Here is a 22,971-nt window from a genome sequence, read left to right on the forward strand (position 1 = left end):
AGGTAGAATTAAGAACTAAGGCAGGAATATGATGAGCTTCTGGATGAGAGTACTATCCTGGAGATCTTGGAAATAACTTGAGACATAAATATTTTTTTGTAATTACATGATGAAATCAAGTCAGAGCTTTAACTTCTGTGATTTTCTCACCCATAATTTCAGGCACATTATGAGGTCAAAATTAAAGAACATCCGTGATGTTGCAGATAATATTTCTGGGTACAGCGTGCATTAGATTGACATACAGTCTGATGGGCTGAGGTAGGACTGTAGGCAAGGACCACGAAAGAAGTTTAACATAGCCAGTGTCATCCCAGAGGACCAAAATGACCTAATGAGTTGCCATAGTTTGATAGTTTGATACATTTCCAAAATTTTCTATATGAGCTGTGATGCTAAACAGAAATCTGCTCCTATAGAAAAAAAACATGATAAACATCTAGAACAACTAGGAAGGAGATTCACAGTAGAAGGAGAAAATTTTAAAATAACCTGCAAAGAGAAACAGATATAATCACGTTCATCTGAAGGAAGTTTACTGTCAGAGCGGTGAAGTGAAAAGTTTGGATAAATAAGAGATGTGTGCTTCAGTTTCTTCAGTCAACATTGTATAAGAGTGTAAGTATTTGGAATTCACACAATCTTAAACAAGAAATGCAGTGGGGTTTTTTTTTTGTTTTTTTTTTTTATTGTATTGGAAATAAATTGAACCATTTCAGCCATGAACACTCATTTCTCTTTATTGGATCTTTAAATGGAAAACAAAAGAAAAAAAGAGAGAAAAAAGAAAAGCACCCTACCTGTCCAAAGAAGTAACAGTGACAGATCATTGACAGTAACAGTTATTTTACTCCTTGCTGTGGACTTATAGCCTGGAAAGTAGAAAGCAATCTACAGAAAAACTGGCAATTAGAGGGTATTTGATTTTCTAGCCATAGCCATTTAAAACAGATGCTGCTGCTCGCAGGGCTTGGGCCAGACTCATCCTTCCAGTTGTGCTTATCTACCAGGAAGTAGGCAGCAAGGTCATAAAACAATATGTGCAATTCCCTCTAGGAAAATAGAGCCGTACGCCTTGAAATTAGACCACCCATTTCATAACACGCAGCCTTTGAAGTATAAGAGAAGCTAACAGGTTTGGACAGCGCTGTTGCATATTCCAGATTGTACTCCATTGCTGCTGCCTTTCTGCCTGTTTGTCCCCAAAGAAAATGTGACCATAGCCACCATGTGTTACATGGCTCTCCTTAAAGGCTCTCAGACATAAACGAGCTTAATCAAGAGAAGTGTGAAATCACAGCAAAGCCAGTGTTTCCTCTTTTGCAGATGGTGAGCTGCCAGAAAGGATCAGCCCAGACTTAATTGCAAGGCTGATGAGAAAAGCAGGCAAGATGGGAAGGTATGTGTTATGGTGTGGGCAGACCATTACATAACAGCAAGGCTGTTGCATACGCAGTCCCATATGAATCAGCACACGATAAAAAAAATAACACTCAAAAATGCAGAGATAAAATACCCTAATTGTTTGCCATTCACGTTGGATAGTGAAAGTTCACTTTACCAAAATCACCCAAACAGCTAACGGCTGGGGAACCACTTGGCTGAAATAAGAACAAAAATGTGTTTTTTTCTGCTTTAGGATGAGCAGATCAGTGGTGAATGCAGGAAAAAAATACCAGCAGCACTGAGCTTCATCAGAAGTGCTGACAAAGGGCAGCAGTTGTCTCTTGACTGTGTGCAGTTTGCTTTATGTTCACAGGGCCAAGCTCAGCTTTATAGCACTAGTCAAAGACTCACCGATATGAGGTCAAGAGAGACTGGTCAAGAATCTGACAAGACTGCAGTTTAAAACTTAAAAGCAACCTCTACTCCTTTTTTTACCTTGCCCTCAGGAAGATACAGAGTTAGTCAAATGCATGTATACACACACATTTGGAAACACACATATAGTTAAAAACTCATATGCTAGACACACATGTACATATCCTTATAACATATCTCTTTTCCTTTTTGTTTAGGAATAGATTTTACCCAAAGGCAGGGATGTCCTACATCACTCTGAGAAAATTTCAAAGAAGCCATCATGACATGCAAAGCCTAGTATTTCTAATCCTTGTCTTACTTTCCTACATGGGAGAGTAGTAACAAAGTTGTGCTTATATTTGTATCTCCCTGGGGCAAGGAGGTGACCCTGGATCTTTGTGTTTCTTTACTGCTGACAGAATTAGAGAAATATAATACTAACTGCATGTCATTGAACCAGGCAGAAAGGAAGTCTGTAATCGCCAAGATAGTAGACTGAAGTGTAAAATCCATACTTGGCTGAGGAATACAAAGCCTTTTCAGTGTCCATAAATGCCTGAATTATCGTGACCTTATGTTTGCATTGTAAAAATCAACTTCACAGCCTAAGTACTAGGAAGTCAAAGTTTTTGTAGTCTAACCAGCATGTAAACCAAAACATTTCTGGAGGTGGCTGTGGGCATTAGGCATGTGTTTCTATGGATATAATGCAGAGGGAAGGGTATAATGCACAGTTATTTACATAGGTCACTAATTTAAGTGATTGTTTTTATATCCTAGATTCCAAAGAAAGCATCAAAAAAGGAAAGAAAACAAAACACAACAACAACAACAACAACAAAACCTCTGCAAAATAAATCACCTAGATTATGCAAATGTTTTGAACCAGAACACATTAGTTAAAGAAACAACAGAGGAAGTGAAACATTCAGAATCTGTGCAACGTAAAGGAGATTATCTCTGAACAGAATACATATCATACATTTTCAAAAAGAAAATGTGTCTCTCTAAGAAGACAGGCTGGAAGCTTATAATGTCTAAATACAGTATGGGCTTATTTAAGGATTTTTGCCTACTCATATTGGAGCTGGGAAATCTTAACCAGTAGCACTTTTTAGAAACATGATCCCCTGTTATAATTGTTGCTTTTTTTTCAGCAAATAAAAAGAAGAAGATCAGTATTTCTGGAAATGGCTGTTCATTGAATATTCAGCAACATAACCTTATAGTCTTCAGACATTCATTTTCTGTAAAAGCACTATTGAGTCCCTATAACTGAAGTACTGGATGAAATAAACAGAAAAGCAATAGAAATACGTGTGTTTCTCTATTGTTTTTCAGGAACTTGAAGACAGGACAAATCACCTTCACCTCAGTGTTTAAAGAGGCACTTAAGAGTCAGGATCTCACTGGCATAAGCTTCAGTATGTTTTACACCTGAACCTGAAGAGTGTCTCAAAGCCTTGTTGATATTTGAAAAAATATTTCAAGAGCCTTAGAACAAAAGGAATACTTCAATATTTCAATGGAAAGAAGAATATCTTGTCTACTGCCAGAAATACAGAATACATTTTGAAGTTTGCATTGTATTAGACAATATTTGTAATTCTGTGGGATAGTATGGGCTCTTGGGGTGCAGCTGGACACTGGAAACTGTCTGGACTCTCCATTTGAATTTTCAGATCACAATTCTGCCATAGCATAGAAGTAAAGCCAGAAAATAATCATTCATATGTTTCCAGTTGTATCTGTTGCCCAAACTTCATTTTATTTTTCTCCTAGAATGCACAGATGGACTAAGATGGGTGATTAGCTGGCTGGCTATACTTGATTATGAAACAGTATGTCATTCATGTTTTAAAATTCTTATATCTTAGATCCTTTTCCTGCTTGCCAAAAAGGAAAGTCTTTTGCACTTTATTTATGTCTCTCAGATGTATTTCTGATTTATTTGATTGTGCTATCCAGTGAATTCTAGTCAACATGGATTTTAAATACTAATAAAAGTAAAGTTGAAAGCAAACTGTGAATTTCTTAATTGAAAAATCTGTTTTAAACCAGAGGGGAGAAAAAAAAGGCACAACTATGAGCTATTTCTAAAACAGATGAATGTATGGAAGGTTGTTCATCTAAAACCTTCAACTGTATTTAGACACATCTACAGTGAGCATCTGCTTTTATTTTTGCAACAATAATGCAAACAGAAAAGTTAGCAAGGACAGGGCTAGAATAAGAGGCACCACTGAAGCCAACACAGTTAAATGTTGTGCTTTACAACTCTGCATGCTTCATCTCAAACAGAACCTGCTTACTATGGTGATTCTTAGAGCAACAACCAAAGCATGCACATCTGTACAAGACTGCAGACTTAAGCACTAACCTTAGTAACTGCTGGTGAAAGTTCTCAGCTAGTGAGCAAAGCCTCCAGAGAAGGAAGATTTATTTTCTTTTCATTCTGAAAGGTCAAGAAATTTATAATGAAGATTTTCCTGATACGCTGCTGCTAGTTCCTGGTAAAAATAAGTTTAAGTTACTCAAAACAGCAATAGCCATTAGGACATTTTTGACTGTGGTTCAAGTGAATACTGTAAAATGGTTCATTCAGAGTCATTCTATCCAAATTTGTCTTTAATTATTCCCTAAAATAATAGCTTTTCAAAACATGGTGTGACATTGCCTGCCTATCCAGAATTTTTTCTTTGGCTTCTCACTATTGGTTAACGTTTATGGATTCCCTTTACTTTTTTGGAAAGAACATGAAATTTAACTTGACCTATGCATGTAAATGCCTGCAGTTCTGTTCTGAAGGCAACAGGCTTGAGATCCAGCACCACACGTGGTGAACGAGGACCCTGGACTGAAGAAGGAGTTTTAGGTCATGGGGAGGTGTTGGAGGAGGACTCAGGGGAGGCTGGTCAAGGCCTCCCACAAGCTTCCACCTTGAGGAAACCTTGTTCCTGCTGATCCCTCACTGCATGGAGGGCCCATGACCTCACCCTTAATGCACATGTCCAGGTTCTTCTAGTTTGATCATTCCCACACAGAACTACATTACTGATCAGGGCTTTTTTGTCACTGGGGTGTTTATCTTCCAGTTAACAATAAATAAGGCTTAGCTCACACAAGTGTTAAGAGGAGTTAAGTTGTATCTATCAAGGGGAAAACAGACTTCATAGGGTGGATTTACATACTTTATTTAGCATTAGCATATATTAGGGCCACTGAGAATGTCTGTGCTTACAATGCATTGCACATGCTGAATTATACTGAGAATAGATCTTTATTGTCGCAGAACTTAGGTATCAGCCCATTAAATTACTGTCTCTCATGGAATTACATATTTGCAATCATTATGAAAACAACCAGTACAATGGATGAGAATTTTCAGTGACAAGTGTGACAGAGGGCAACTAAAAGTAAAATAAATAAAGGAAAAGGCATTACTTCTGATTCAGGAAGTATCTGATCTCCAGTGTTGTTACATTCAGCAAGTTCCAGGGCACTGGAAACTGAGAGAAACTCAGGGGAAGTACAGTTAAATACATTCCTGCCCTACTTGTATGTCTACAATTTGTTAGATGGCTCTTCAGTCCATTTCAGTATTACCATTTAGACCGATCCATGCTTCTCCAAGTATCATCAGCATATAAGAATACAAGAACCTAGTCATTGATTATACCGAACATTCAGGGCTTACATGTGTTAGTTAGCCATCTCTAGCTGACATATAGCACTGTGTACCCATTCACGTTAGTGACACTATATCTGCAAAGAAAATGAGAAGAGAATGAGAGACCCAAAGGATGTTATTGGAAAAGTATTATTTTCATCATACTACATATTCTTTGAGTGCGAATATGATCATTTCACTTCCCTCCAAACACACTTGGTAATAAATAGCTCACAGCATCACAGAGATGTGCTGGGTAAATACTGCAAGTTATGAGGCAAATTTACTGCCTCATAAACTCACAGCCAAGTAAACTGTCATTTGCAAGAACAATTAACTCATCATTCTGTTCCATGGAGAGTGCAGAGTATTCCTGAAACCTGTATATTCAGAGAAAAATAAAGCTGGTCATACATTTAGAATGAATACATTTTATTAAAATTGAATTCACTTGCACACAAGCATGTTATTTCCTTCCAAGGATCTGAAATCTAGTGCCTATTTCTTGACATGTATATCGTTACAAGATAGAAGAAATAAGACAGCATAGAGTGATGGTATTTTTCTTTGTTGTCTGTTCCTAACATGCGTAATACCTTGGATTTATACTAGTGAGATGTTGCTGAGAAGACAGACAAAAGATCAAAGAAAAAGATTGCTACCTGTGAGCCATGTAAACATGTGACATCTGGGGCTATTATAGAAATTGTTAGTTTAGATTGAAGATTGTCCAAATGGATAGAGTATGATATTATAAGACGGTTCTTTTTCTGTATCCTGTTTTTATTTCTCACTCACACAAACCCATGTAAGATCTTTACAGGCTGCCTTTTAATCTTTACAAAGCTGCAAAATAAAACTTCCCAAGCTTCTTGGAAACCTGTAATAATTCACAGATCTTGTGAATGCTGTAGGTGCAGGTGATAAGAAAATGTCACCTCCTGATCTTGTGGTTCACAAGGAAGAAAACATCCATAAGCAGGATGTACTGCATCACAACAGAACAGGTCATCTTTTCCCCAAGAATCTGAGCCACAGAGGGCCTTCACATTTGACTGCAAGAAATGTTTGTGCCTGCTACACACAGAACTATAGATAGACACACTGCAGCCATCACGCTGTAGGTTAGCTGAAAGGGCAACACAGGGAAAAGATTAAAGAACAAGGCTGAACTGAATTGCTGAATAGGAAAAAGACAAGCTGGTAATTTAAGCAATGCCTGTTCTGTCATTTTACCCTGGAACGAGAATGTGAGCCTAAACTCCCCAGTTGTTCTCACTGTCACAAAGCTGACCCACATTTCAGGTTTAATTAGAAGTGAGCTAACTGGACATCCAGGTAAAGAAACAGACAAAAGCTGACAAAACACCTCACAGCCTAGTGTCTGCTTTTAGACAGCATAAATGCAACATTTTTGGGTGACTTGGTCCATGAGCTTGAGCCCAAGCTCACACAGAGTTCCTGCTGGCGCTACAGATGAAGCCCTCATTTCCATTGGTACCCCAGCACAGTTGGTCCAGGGTGGCATGAAGTTATGCGATGTTTTCCCACAAGCACGGTGCAGTCAGTACCTGTGATGTGTCAGCTTCCCAAAGCTATGCTGCATAGTAACCACATCCTGCTGGTGTTGCCAGCATTGCTGATTCTGCAAACCCAACCAGAGGCAGCAATGTTGGGAAGTGCCAGAGAGAAAAAGCTGAGGTAGTTTAGCCTTTGGAGACCATAATTTCTGTCTGAGGAGACTGATTATAAAACTAAAAAACATACATAGCATAAATATAAAATGAATGTAGAAATTTCCTAGCTAAGATGCTATAGAAAGTGACAACAGATTCATGTTACGAGCCCAAATAGCAGAATATACAGTATGCTTTAAACTTCTATTACTGCTAGGGGAGCCATATAAATGTGCTAAAAGCCAGAATAGGCCCCTGTAAATTATTAATTATGGTTGCCTAATAATAACTTGGTGAATAAGAAGAAAAATGGTAAAAATGTACGATTAAAAACATATTAAAACAATAAAACATATCAGGCACACTCTACTCCACAAAGCACTTTCCTATATAATTTATATTTTCGTACAAGTATCTTTAAGTAAAATTACACTTTTTGTCCAATTTAGTATTTATGATATTAATTTACAGAAAGTTTATATGTTTTGCTGAATGCTCATTTCTAAGCATCACATTGTTTCTCATAGTGGAAGCAAAGAGGTCCCAAATGGACACTGTACCAATTTTGACATTTCAAGAGCAAATATAAGAGCAAAGAGCCTGTAGGTCTATAAATGAGCTGAACTATTGAAAACTCTGTTACACAGGGGACAAACTGTGATAGCAGTGGCATGCTGCTGCTTTTTTAATCCCAGAGGAAACAGAATGTACAATACCTGTCCATATCTTGATGGACTGTAGTAGAAAAGATTGCATAGAACTGTACAGTAATGAATGGCTTATCCTGATCTGTGTATACCAAGCCAGTTCCTAAGGAAGCCATGGAAGCCCTGCTTTTGGCTAATGTGCTTGAAAATGCCTTTCTGCCAATGCAGTGTTATGAAGCTGTAATTCCTTAGACTATGATAAAACAGAATTATTTCATGGTTTTGTTTTTTTTAATGCTCATGATATAAGCTTCTCTATGAAACAATGTTTTATGGTACAAACACCACAAAAACTAACATAGAAATTGGCTTTAAGCATAATCTAGGAAACATGGCTCTCTGATGCACAGCAGTAAAGATTATTAGCAAGCTTTTAAAATAGTTTTGGAGAATTTTGCTTCTGTGCAGCTCGCTAAACTCCCACTAATTATCACACAGTTTAAATATGAACAAATGCTTAATGCTATCCCATTCCGGGCCTTGTTCTGAAAGAAATGGCACCATCTATCTAGTTATACCATTAGAAATCCTCTAAATTGAAAGAAAAAATTTTAAACTTGTCTAGAAAATAGTCTTTGCCATTAATATATTTTCTCTTTGAATAAAGAGATTTCTTTTAAAGTTCCTTCTCTTGTTAAACCTGACACTTTAATTTTTCAAGTTTGTTCTCAGTGGTGTTATTCAGAAAAAGAAAAGTCACTTCCTTAGATGCCTGTCCTTAGTATTTTCTAATATTCAAACTCTATGGAAAGCAAAGACATTTTACAAAGTAATTTCTGAGAGGGGTACAAATGTTTGACTTCACACAAAACAAGAAAACAGCATGGACTCTTTGGTGTTCATCAACAAGCCTTTCACCAATGAAAAAAAATGTACGATAAGATATAATAATCATGGAAAATAAAACTTCAACAAAGAGATATCCAGATATCCAGATGGTTCTACGGCACTTTGAATACTCCTAATGGAATTATATGATGTCTTTACCATTGATGTGAGGGTAATTTATGTCCTTGTTTTCAAAAAAAATAAATATGGAAACCACATTCTCCTCTTACATAAAGTTAATAACAATAAGTACATCTAGAAGTGAGTCCATTATGTGCTAATTAGTAACGAAGTAAAAGGAAAATGTACATTTTGGCTGGAGCTGACATTTTTTAGCAAATGAAGTATTCTAGGAAAAATGCAATTTTAAAATAAAATCATAGTTCTTCATATGTTCAGTATAATCTCCCATGATATAATAGCTATCCATGACTGCACAGCTGCTCTGTAGAGATGGTGGGCTGGATTAATTACAACAATCGAGCAACCAATAAACAGCTCTGAGGCTTGGAGTGTGAATTCTGTATAGGAGAAGGACACACAAATAATATATGCATGTATCAAACCTTTTATCTCTCTGCTATACTAGACAGGAATTCATTCTCTTTCCCAGACAGAAAGGCTTCTTCAGCAGTGACACCTCAGCAGTAGGGAAGGCCTGGGACTTCCCACAACCAGTTAACTGTGTCAACTCCAGCAGTGGGGCCAGCATGGTCAAACCAACACTCTGACCACATACTGAACATGGGAAAGGGACTAAAAACACTTTGCATCTCACCTCAGGCCTAAACAAGGGTATTTTCATTTCAAGCAAGAAGAGGCTTAACAAGAAATGTATGAGAAATTTATTCTATTAATGATTGTTACCAGGCAAATAAGCTCTTTAAAAAAAAAAAAAAAAAAAATCAAGGAAATTCCTATAGACAGCCAGGAGATAGCTTGTCTGCAAACATTACAGGAGGATATAAGGATATGTGGGAGGGAGAATGTAACGAAAGGAGAAAAATGCTATGCAGAAACTTGAGAAAAGCAAAAACTAATCAGGGTCTAGATACAATATTAAAATCTGACCTCAGCAGAGATCTTTTAATCTTCATAAACTGGGTGAGTAGAACTGGGAACTACAAATTCATTGCAAGATTACTTTTTTTTTTTTTTTAAAGTTTTAAAATATAAATCTTGCATCTAGACCTCTTACGATTAAAAAAGATTGTGCAGTTTCCATATTCATAGCTTTCAGTGGTATAATTTTCAAGTTACATGGGCCCTATGGACAGATTTAGATGATGTTTCTTGACTTGTGTTAGAAAGTGTCTCTTAAGTATCTTTTATCTTTTTCTGTCATTCAGATATTTCAACTGTGCTGGTTGAAGCCAATTAAAGCAAGACAAAAGTACAGAATTAGTACTGGATTGCCATTCGTTACCATGCAAAACCAATAGTATTGTTGAATATTTTATTTTTAATTTACTCTGATATTTTTAATTTAGTGATTTCAACTGATCAATTTTACAGTTCTTACTCTGGGGTACATATATAGAATAGTATGTTGTGTTTTTAGTGTACGCAATGCATCATTTCATGGTTATTGTATTTTATATTTATTTTATTTGTATATACCAGTCAAATCCAACATTGAAGCCAGCAAGACTGTTACTAGCCTTAAAGTTTCCTGCAAGGAAATGTATTATTGGTATGGTTAGTACAGGCAAACTATTAGTCAGACTTTCGCATTTTTCTGTTATTAAATTTACAGATTGCATGTGTATTGTACAGCTCTAGGAAGTTATCCGTGTCTCTTGCCACACAATGATTCCACCAGGAAATACAGGGAGACTCATGACAGATCAGGACAGCTGAGAGAATGAGCCACAAGTAATAAAAATCAAAATCAAGATTTCTTCTACATTCAAGATGATAACACTAAAAAGCAACATAAACTACTTAGATGATACTTTCCACTTGCCAAAAATAAAAACACTAAATTTCTCGACCCATGTATGTAGTATTTGGAGGGATATATAACTACTTTGGATGGGTAGCTAATCTTTAAACAAAAAAATTGTATTAATCTATGGGGGAAAAAAAATGTTCACTGATTTTTTTTCTTTCCTTCTTTATGATGTAACCAGACAAAAGGACGGCTTGGATGCTGAAATGTTTGGCTAGACCACAGGGTCACAATTTCTATGAAAAAGCAAAGATAGCATGAGTAACCAGTAAAAAGCCCCAAACAGTCCCACAGCTGACAACAATTACATATTCAAAGATTGGAATGGTAAGTGCTGGAAAATCCAGCCAGGACACAGATCATTACCTGACCATTAGGCTACCTGCTCTTTTTCCTATGGTTCAGGATTCATCTTTTTGCAATCCGGAACTACATCCCTATAAATTAACATTTTGCTATGCCACCTGCACTGGCCCACCATGTCTTCCCAACAGTTGCTATATATATGATAACCCCTCACATGCATATGGTCCACTCAAATGTCTAAAATGGATTTGATCAGCCCAGTATCCTATTCCTTTCTGATACACAGAGGCTAGCTGTGTTGATGTGAATAATCTTAATCCACTCTCAAGTGCATGGACACACATCCAGAAGTTAACATGCCAAATTCAATTAATACATGTAGGTTGGTGAGGCACTGGCACAAGTTGTCCAGTGAGGCGGTGGAAGTATCCTTGGAGGCATACAGGGTCAGGATAGATGGGGCTCTGAGCACCCTGATCCAGCTGTAGGAGTCTCTGTTCATTGCAGATGACCTTTGTCATCATTGCAGATGGACTAGATGACCTTTAAGGGTATTTTCCAACGGAAACGATTATGATTATATGATTTAGAAATATTACAACAACTGAGGCAAGAAACACAAATATCCACACAGTGAAAAGTGAATAGAGGAAGCATCTCTCAACAGTATTTTCTTTATCTGGAGAGTAAATAGCTGACTATTTCACAGGCAGTGAACAAAGCTGCCTGCAATCATACCTTCTATCTGTTTTTACCCTACTTCCCTTCTTAGAGTGGGGGCCAGATAGTCAGTGAAATAAACTGCAAAACACACTATTCCCTGACCCTGAGGTTAGAACTATCCTAAGTACTGACTAGATCTGGCCACAGATAGTTCTTGTTATGACCTCACTTTCCATTATAAATTGAGTAACAACATGGGTAGTGAGTGCAAGCCCTTGCAAAGGCTACAGATGTACACCTACTGAATCTAGTTCCTACAGTAACATTACAGAAATGATTGAGAAATTTTTTACTGTTATTTTTGACATATTTTATATGTTTATTGTGTTCTTTAAAATGACAACAATAAGAAACTTTCTACAGGTACATTGGCCAGAAGAGACAGGCCAAATGGGCGTACCTACTCTGGTAAATTTAAAAGGAGAAATGGCTTAAACAGATGAAGAAGAAAGCTGAGGTGCTGAATGAGTTCTTCACCTCGGTCTTCACTGGTGGCCAGGATTCTAGTCTTTTTCACGTCCCTAAGTCTTGCACCCCCATACCTCTATGTGGGGACCAAAGAGGTAAATCCCTCCCACTGTAAGGGTAGAGCAAGTCGAGAGTGCCTCCTTAGACTGAATGAGTATAAGTCTATGGGGCCAGATGGCGTGCATCCCAGGGTCCTGAAGGAGCTGGCTGAGGTGGTTGCTGAGCCGCTCTCCATCATATTTGAGAAGTCATGGCTTGTCAGGTGAGGTCCCAGATGATTGGAGGAAGGGTCACGTCACCCCATTTACAAGAAGGGGAGCAGGGAGGACCCGGGGAACTACAGGCCAGTGAGTCTCACCTCCGTGCCTGGGAAGATTATTGAACAGATCCTCTCGGACAACATGCTTGATCACATAAAGAACGAGCATGTGATCCGAGACAGCCAGCATGGCTTCACCAGGGGAAGTCATGCTTAACTAATCTTGTGGCCTTCTATGATGTGAGTGACGGCGTTGGTGGACGAAGGAAGGCGACCGATGTCATTTACCTGGACCTGAGCAAGGCCTTTTACATGGTCCCCCATCACATCCTCATCTCCAAATTGGAGGGAGGTGGATTTGATGGGTGGACAACTAGATGGATAAGCAATTGGTTGAAAGGCCGCAGACAGAGGGTGGTGGTCAATGGCTCTATGTCCAGGTGGAGGCCGGTAACGAGCGGTGTCCCTCAAGGTCTGTCTTTGGACCGGTGCTCTTTAACATCTTTATTAATGACATCGATGAGGGAATGGAGTGCACCCTCAGCAAGTTTGCTGATGACACCAAGCTGAGTGGTGCAGTCGATACGGTGGAGGGAACGGATGCCATTCAGAGGGACCTTGACAGGCTGGAAAGCTGGTCCGGGTGAAACCTAATGAGGTTCAACACGGCAAAGTGCAAGGTTTTGCACATGGGCCGGAAGAACCCCAGCACCTGTACAGCCTGGAGGAGTTGTCCTTGAGAGCAGCTTGGCAGAAAAAGACCTGGGGGTCCTGATAGATGAGAAACTTAAAAGAGCCAGCAGTGCGCTCTGGCAGCCCGAAAAGCAAATGGGATCCTGGGCTCCATCAGGAGAGGGTGGTGAGCAGGGATAGGGAGTGATCGTCCTCTCTACTCTGCTCTTGTGAGGCCCCATCTGGAGTACTGTGTCAGGTGTGGAGCCCTCAGTACAAAAAGATATAGAGATTTTGGAAAGGGTCCAGAGGAGGGCCACAAGATGATCAGGGGGCTGGAGCACCTCCCCTATGAGGAACAGGCTGAGGGATTGGGTTTGTTCAGCTTGGAGAAGAGAGGTTGCGGGGTGACTCATTGCCGCCTTCAGTACCTGAAGGGAACTTACTCCCAGGAAGGGAGTAAACTCTTCGAAAGGGCTGATAATAGCAGGACACGGGGAAATGGTTTTAAGTTGAAGGGGGGAAGATTCAGGTTGGATGTTAGGGGAAAGTTCTTTACTAGAAGAGTGGTTGGTCCTGGAACAGGCTTGCCCAGTGAGGTTGTGGATGCCCCCGTCCTTGGAGGTGTTCAAGGCCAGGTTGGACGGGGCCCTGGGCAACCTGATCTAGTAAAGGTGTATGTTTGGTGGCCCTGCTGGGCAGGGGGGTTGGAGCTACATGATCCTTGAGGTCCCTTCCAACCCGGGTAATTCTGTGATTCTGTGACAACAACAACAAATCATCATAAAAGATACTTGATAGCAGTTTGTCTGGTTAGAAAGCTGTAAATCCAAAGTCCCTTGTTGGGACCTCCACTGCCCAACATGCAGAGTCCAATGTTCAGATCTTTGATGAAATTATAAGTAATTGCTTCAGTTCAGAAGGAACTGAGACTTAAGACACAATGCTAACAAGCAAAATAAAGTAATTTCTATGGGAAGGACACACTGCCAAACAAGTGGTCATTCTTAATGAATATCAAAAGGCTATTAGTTTGTGTTCAGGTTAACACAACATTTACAGGTATTCAAATACAAGCCTGTTCAGCTAAAAGACCTACTTCATATTCACTGCAAACACCTTCTGTTCCATTGAAAAGAGCAACAGAGTCAAACCTCTGATTTGTTAGTGTTCCAGTTTGCTTTAATCAACCATTGGCTTGTACTGTTCAAATATTTCAATTAATATATATGTAAACACTACTATCAGAACAAAAACAAGTAATATATTTGTTAGTGTTAACATGTACTATTATAGTGTGTTTTCTATGGCACAGTTTTGAACTAATCATGACCTTTTAGGGTATAAGGTGAAAATAATACAAAGATGATGATAATAGTACAAGAAGGATGGTAATAAATATCCAAAAGGCTATCTATAGGAAAAACTCACCAGTAAAGAAGCCTCCAGTCTGACCAGAAACCACTAAGGTAATCTCCACAAAGCAGCAATCTCCAAGAGATGCTGCCTTAGTGGTGGTCAGCCCTTAAATGAAGTCTAGAAGAGGTAGAGTCAAGCTCCACACCTGGGAGCACAGCTGAATTACCCTCACCTGTGATCCCACAGCTGACCTGACACTTGCCTCAGCTGATTAATCAGAGGTTCAGGCTGTGATTACCAGTTTCCCATACATAGGGATATCATGGTGAGAAGATTGCTGGGAACAGCAATCATCAAGGTATACCTTAAAATATTAGAAATTAAAAGCAAAAATTGTAAACGTTGATGACAGAAATGATGGCTTACACAGAAACACTATGCCAACAGCACTTCTGCAAAACTTATGGAAAACAGAGCTGGTTACCATTTCAGATGCAGATTACAGTAACTAATTGAAATCCAGCTCATGAGAAAGGCTTTGTCACTTTTATTTTCAAAGCTGCATTTTTATTTATCCTATTGACCACGGTTCTTCTCCAATGGAAAGCCTTCACTGAAAGGACATTTTCTGTAGAGAACAGCACTTAAGAACACATTTAAATTTCAGTGATGTAAATGGAATTTAAGCACGTGTTAAAGTACTTTTCTGAACTACAGCCAAAATCTTAAAGTAACACTGTGAAGCTGTTTTTCAGTAAGTGCATGTGTGCAGACCACAGTTTCACAGTCCTGTTACATTAATTTGCCCAGTAATGCTGAATTTCTGTTTTCCTCTGGTAACTGAGTATGTGAATAGGCAGAACATCTGAGTAGGCTTTTAGAAGACATCTAAAGATTCAAGATAAACTAACAGCAGTGGTGTTTCCAATGACCTTGAGGTAAGAACTGAAGTAATTCTGTGTCTTTAAGTACATAAATACTCTTGAAAATCTGTCCAGTCACACCTTAGGTCTTAGGCCAAAATCTATAACTTCTTGCATAGTGAAAAATCTATGAAAATGTTGTCCACCAAACTGCACAGGAATCTTTGCCTTCTGTGGAGGATTGCAACTTTCTCAGCTGTTTTTTCAACATCAGCTTACTGCTGTTTTGCTGATGATGTCCCTCCTGGTTCCTAGAAACAATTCTGACAGGAGCACAGGTAGGTTTTCCCCACATATCTCATCAATCAGATTCCTGTACTATGCACTATCTAACTCAAACAAACCCCTTTGTCTGAACATAAAGGGTAGAAAGGAATGCTTCAATTTTTTCTTCAAGTATTCTTCCAGTTCTTTGCCAAATGATTAAACTTATTTTCAGCCTCCATGCTCTTTCTGCAAAGCAGAATATAAATTGGTCAAAGCCACAGAAGAATAAAATCTATTTACTTTAACAGTGATAATGGATATAGGAGGAAAATGTTAATGTTGTACACTGCTCCATAGCAGTAACATGTTAACATAACTTTTTCATTATTAGATTGTTTCTATTATCACACATTCCATGACCTCCTGCTTGTTACCTCCATCCATCATACAGAAGTACAAGAGGGATATTCACAGAAATCTGTGGAAAAAAAAAAAAGTCTAATTAAAATTCCCAGTAAATACTTACAAATACTTTTATACTTATATTTGCAGCAGCACTTGGCCCCCAATTAACTCCTAGAGCAGAGTTTAAATGCTTCAATTGGAAGGAAATTGAATTAAAGAATAGACAAACTGCTTCAAAAACTAATTGCATTTTGGGATGGTGTTCACCTGTTCCTATGTAAGCTCCAATACTGTCTTCTCTAAATGTGTTAGCTACTCAGATTCCTTTAGAAAACAGTGGTATTGTAGCCAGTATGGTTAGTGAAATCCTTGGTGTAATGAATCTCATCCTGAAACTCAACAATTTCCATCAGCTGTTACCTAAACCCATCTATTTCATTACGTCCTATTTTCCATGTGGACCATAATGGTTCAAGTATGTTTGTTTATCTTCTGAAGGAGCAGCCTCCTCAAATTTTATTTTACCTTTGAAGGCTGCTGCTTCTGTTTGAGACCTGAAAACACTGGAATCTAGTCTACTTTTTCTAACACATTTAGCTTATTTAATAAGACACTCAATAAAACTACAAAAAATATATTACCCATATTCTTTGAAGTCATACCTACAACAACCCTATCAATACTTTTCTCCCAATCAATTACGAAGGAAGTATAAAATGATTAAGACAGCTGAAACATGAATGTTTACAGATAAATGAGAGAAATCTCAGCTTTGGCCTCCCTAGTAATGTCCCTGAATATAAATTAGAAAATATGCTATAAAATAGCATTCTGTATGCAGGTGCCATGATTCTGCCCCTTCACAGAGACCTTGCAGCTTCTCACATCCCTCTGTGACATCATGTTGTCTTCAATTGCCCATCTGTCCACACAGTTTTGTTTCCCTTTACAAAAAGGTACTTAAAGCAGACTGCAAAGTAGCCTTCCCTTTTTTGTTTAGTTGCAAGGAAACTAGAGCCTTTAGAGCAAACCTCAACATAAACATGAGGTCAATGTCAGAGGGACATTGCTAGAGGACAAAGCCCTTTCTAAAATACATAATTATTAAAGCTATTTGTATCGCAATGGGGAGTATGTAATTCATCATCCTGCCTTTGGCCGGCAAAATCTAATTTTGAACCTGATTTTAATACCCTGGAGTTACCAACAAAGACTCCTTTCTCTGTGGTTCTTACTAGCTGTGTGAAGTGTGAAGTTCATCACTTGTACAAACCTTCATCTATCACTGTTTCTGTTTGTTCTAAACTCAACTACAGGATTTAACTTTACAAAACCTAAAACTTTCATATCCTTGACTTCCCAGGCATGTCTGTGTATTAAAAGGTCATGTTGTGACCGTCACAGATGGCTGTTGAATTTAGCATGAAGATACTGAGTTGGTCACAGCACAAGAGGCATTTCTTCAGGTGAAGGAGAAAAGCTGAGAGAGAAAATGAGGAGAATAAAGGATCATGTGCTCCCCCCAAAAGTTTTCTCAGTTCTTGGAGGAATAAAGTAGAAGTGTAGTCCTGTAAAGCCAAGATTCATCCTTCCAAACACAGGAGGAGTTGACAGCCAGTGTACCAGCATCAAGGAACAGCAGACTCCTGAGGAATCCAACGTAAAATACAGCTGGTAAGGTCAGGTAATCCTGGAACAGACAAAACATTGATACAATGGTACATGCATTGATACATTGGTACAATGGTGCATGCAGATGTGACTCACCCTCAGGTTACACCAAGAGGTTGTGCATTACCAGTTTTCAAAATAAGCACCAGTTTCAACACACATTGTGTCAAACAGTTGCTACTGTGTATGGGTAATTCTCTGCAATGCCTCTGTGCTCAAATTCTTAATCCTTACATTGTTTCAAAGTCAGATTTTGCAAGAATTCCAGCTGTTTGGCTTAATATTTTGGTAAGGATGTGTTGTTTCTATTTCTGTTGAGATTGTAGCTATGTGTGCTCCCTCCTTGCACTGTATACAACCAAGATCTTCTTTCTGTTAATCCCTTATTAATACAATTAATTTACCAATTTTAATTATGTTGTTTTTTACCCACTTTGCACTTGTAAATTCTTCCAAACTTCAGAAAAGAATGGGAAAAGCTGGGAGTACAGAACTAGCCCACAGCACCATGTTTCACTTTTCAGACAGGAAGTACCAGCTTGCATAAATCTTTTTATGTTCTATTTTTTTATTATTTTCACATGAAAATCTCTTGAAATTGGTCTTCAGTAGAAAGATATTAGGATGAATTTTGCTCTGATGAAGCAAAATAAAACAAAGTGGGAATCCATCCTATATCCACCCTGCTGCATCCAATTTTCCACATCTGTCAGATGGAGTGAAAGATTAACATGAAACTATTTCTATATCAGTTCATATGAACATCAAATTGCTTATTATGGTTTTTAAGTTGTGAAGGGAGGCTAAATGGAATATATACATATCACCATAATATATAATGTAATAAGCATCAAATAAAAATTAAACCAGAAATTATATATGTAGTTATATAACATAATAAGTATACAGCAAGAATAATATACACATAGCCAGAATTTACATTCATCAGCATTAAATGCACGGATCAAAGCTTTAAATATTGAAGAGAATGAAACCATCTTTTAAAAATTAAGGGTGAGCATTCCACTACCAGTTATAATTTTAAATCCTATTTTAGGGAAAAAAAAACAAAAAAACAAAACAAAAAAAAAACAAACAAACAAAAAAAAAAAAAAAAACCAAAAAAACCCCACAAAACAAAACAAAGAAAACCCACTTTTCTCTTTTCCCACATTAGAGGTACTATATAAAAATAACGCTTACATTTTACTTTTACTTTTGAAGATACTATTTATCAAGATTTATCATACTAAACCATTGAATGGGGAGAATTTTTTACCTTAGAAAGCATTTATTCTCATATAATGGAAAAAGCACAGGATATCTTGCCAGTAGAATTGTCTTAGACAGTTCTCTCAAAGATGCCATGTAAATTTCTATTCTCTGTTTAAGAGATGAAAATCATTGCATGTGGCATCTTGTCATGGAGAGGATGCAGTATGTTACATATCTGGCATCTAAAATGGCAAATGGCAAGTTGGAATTGTGCTAAATGGGGAATTGGAAAGTAATGGTTTACCTGTGAAGATATGGGATAGTGTATCTAAAATACTGCAATGTGTAATCTTAAAGTTTAGAAGCAGGTATGAGAAAGGAATAGAAATTAGTACCCTTGTGTTCTAGTGCATTGTTTTTTGCATATTCTTTTTCTATGGACATAATCACTAAAAGGGGTATTTTATATTTCACAGTAAATTTTTATTTATACTGTAAAATAAGTCATTCACAGACTCAGTTCACCTAGGAAAATTCTACATTAATGCAGGCATTCTAGCTCAAATCACTTAATATCTACCATCTCTTATTCATATTGTAACAGATGAGTATAAGAAGACAGCATTACTGTACTAGACCAATATATGACTGAGCACCTTATTTGTTAGCTGACAATCAGGTTTCTTTTTAGTATTAGAGCAGACGAGCATTTCATAGCTTTGAATTAAATATTTGGAGAGTAGTCTATGTGATGAGCACCCCAGCTGGTGGGACACACTGCACCTGGAAGCAGCTTTAGGTAATCACATGCCTGGGATAAGTTAGCATACCAACTACTCAGCCAAGACACTCTGCCCATTGGCTCTCTTTCCTCTGCTGTGTTATTTTCCACCAGTGTTCCCACACAATCTCACACATGCTAATAAATACATCAGCTTTGACTGAAAGAGAGTTCATGTGCTACCATCTCTTTCTGAAGAGCGCAGCTGGTCTTCCTGCATTCGTGTGGGCATAAAACCAGGATGCTCTTACTATTTCTGATAAATATTTATATAGGAACATAAATTTACATGGAACATTGCAAACAGATCAAACATACGTTGTCAATAAATAAATAAATAAATGGCTAAGCAAGTGCAAGAAACACTACAATATATAAAATCAGCTTATTTTTTAATGAAACATTAATAGTAAAAAGAATCATGAGCTCACAAAAGGACAGATAATTTGTCTGTGGATACACAACTGTTGGATAGACACTGGGCTGCCAGGTTGCAGATCAAGCTACACATCTAAGAGGTAAACACCAAAGCATACTCTTTGATGACCCAGTAAGCCTACCTGGAGATAGCACTCCTCACTACTGGGGAGACTTAGCTTTTCAACTACTGAATCATCAGTAACTATGAAACACTATTTTTTTCAACAAGAAGCTTTTTTTTTTTTTTTTTTTCTTTTCTTATAAATGAAGATGCTTACAAAAAGCCTGAGCATCCTGAAACTGAAAGCATTTGTTGCAGAAAGCAATATCAACCTATTCAGAAATGCTCTTTGGTAGCAAAACTCTGAAGAAGATGCCAGTGAGTGAGTTAATAATACGTTTGACTGAGTGAGAAATGGAGACACCAGGACATTCATGTAATAAATAATTTGCTTAAAACTACCAAAGAGGTTATTTTTTTAACCCCTTTTTAAAATCAGAAGTAAATATAACTTAAAGCAAAATTCATATTTGTAGAAATGCAGCCATGGTGCTTTCTGGTGTCTAGTACTCTAGTACTTCTGGTTTCTAGTTTCTAAAATACTCTATATTTCCATCAGAAATATTATGCTTGCTTGGACGGCTGGTTGGGAAAGTGAAGATACAATAATGCATTTCTTCTTTGTGCCCTGTCTGCATGCTCCAGCTGAGCAAGATTAGGATCAGACTAAGGAGGGAGACAAGCCTACTCTTTGAGGCTTTTGAAGAGATGAGGAATAAACATAACCTGCTATCTTCCCCTACCCCCGCTCACATAACTGCTGATTGTGTGCATGAATATGCAGGAAAACTGTATCATGCTGTTATCAACTACCAACGCTGATTTACCCCACATTGAAAGGCAGATCCAGGAAATGAATTATGAATACCAAAAATGCAGTCGTTACCTTTGATCTCCCTTAGGAAACTCTCATTTCTCACCGTCTCCAGTAATTGCAGAAAATAGATTTTTTCCCCCACATAACCAATTTGTGTTCTCAATCTCATTTTCATGAACTGGAAAACAAAACAAATTGATTCTCTAAAAATGACCTGGTAAAATTCTGCATTAAGACTGGGAAACTCATTAGGCCAACTTCAGTTAGCAAGATTCTGGGAAAAGGTTTTTTGCTTTGGGAGGAGCAGTTTGATCCCCACTTCTTGTGACATTCAGGCCAGTGTCTCTACCGTTCAAACCAGAGTCTGACAACAAGCTTAGTTTGCTCACTAATTTGAGAAGAAAATCAAAAAATCTTATACTTTTTCTTGCAGATTTTCCTAAGAAACTTCTGGTCCATTTTTATCCATAAAAACTCAGATTTCCACCAGGGTGTAAAAAACACAAGTGAAAATGCAGAGGGCACGCAAATAACATCAGTACTGGAGAGCGGCTGTGACCTTCCCTGGGAGCAGCAGCGCTGCCTTGCATATCTCCGTGGTGAGAGTGCAGAAATTTAATCTTCCCTGCACAGAATTTATTAGGATTATAAACCATTTATCTGTTTCGTGTATTAGAAATTCTTATGTAATATGCAAAAAGAAGGAAAAAAAAGAAACTAAACTTGGAGAAAGAAATTTATGTATGATTCTGGGGCTTTTAATACTGATTAATTCAAACTTTGGGTAGCTTTAAGTGATTCAAAAACTAGGAAACAAAGCTGCCTAATATTTTAAAACTGTATGTAAGTATCCAGGGAGTTGAAGTGTTGTAAAAATTCACTTATGGTAGCTCAATAAAATTGTATCAATACACATGAAGTGGGAAAAGGGAGAAACCAGAAAAACATACATAAAATTCTCACTATATTTGTCATGCATGCACTGAATTTCACTCAGAATTAAAGATTTATATAGCAGGCCATGCAGAAGCTGTAACACCATTACGTAAATATCATTCCCAACTTTAAGACATGGATTTCCTTTAAATAAGCATGAACATTTAGAGTTTTTAATTCGGCACACCACATACTTATCTATACAGTCTTTCCAGTTTTTGAGCAGATGTTCTACAGACTATTATTGGATGGTTTGTCTTGTTTAGGGAAAGAAATCACCCCAAAACAGAAGCCAGTACACAAATTCTTCAGAACTCCTTGGCAAAATGAGTAAACACCAGTTTTTAAAGGACACATAATCTACACAACTTGCCAGTGCCCCAGGGCCACTGCCTGCCTTCACCAGTGCTAAGTGCTCTCTGGCACTATTCAGAAGGAAGAAATAGTGATTAGGAGGAGCAAAACATTTAAATGTACAGTTAAATCTTACTAATGTGAAAGGAAATATTTGCACTTTCTTCAGATTTTCCTTGTAGCTGTGCTCTCTGGGAATTCATGAAGAAATCATCCTGTAATGAAATCACTTTGGTTAAAATGGTTAAATAAAGATCTTTTTGCACAGGTTGATTGCTTGCAGATCTGCAGTGTTCATGTGCAAATTCTCTGAAGATGATAATGTTCTGAAGCTGTTATCTTGTAATTTGGATAAAGGAGCAAGGTAAAACTCCTTGGTTTACGTTACAGAGAAACAAAACAATCTGAATTCATCAAAGCCAATGCATCTCACTTATATGCTATACATGCTAAAGTGGGAACAAATAAAACCAAACTTTAGATATTAAAAAATACAAATACAATAGGGCTTAATTTTCTTAGAAATAATTTGACATTTTTCCTCTAATTATTTTTTCTTTTCTGCCTAAAGATGGACAAAATTTTTCACCAAAACTAATCTATTTGGCCAAAGGATAAGGTTTTGACTGATACTTGCATTCATTCTTACAAGTGATCAGTATGAAAACATATCATTGTACAGAAACCTGTCTACCTGCTATCATTTCAAGCGTTGTATATTTGCAGTACACGCTCGCAGTTCATGGTGCACGATAGGTC

Source organism: Coturnix japonica, chromosome 3, assembly GCF_001577835.2.
Source record: "Coturnix japonica isolate 7356 chromosome 3, Coturnix japonica 2.1, whole genome shotgun sequence".
NCBI lineage: Eukaryota > Metazoa > Chordata > Aves > Galliformes > Phasianidae > Coturnix > Coturnix japonica.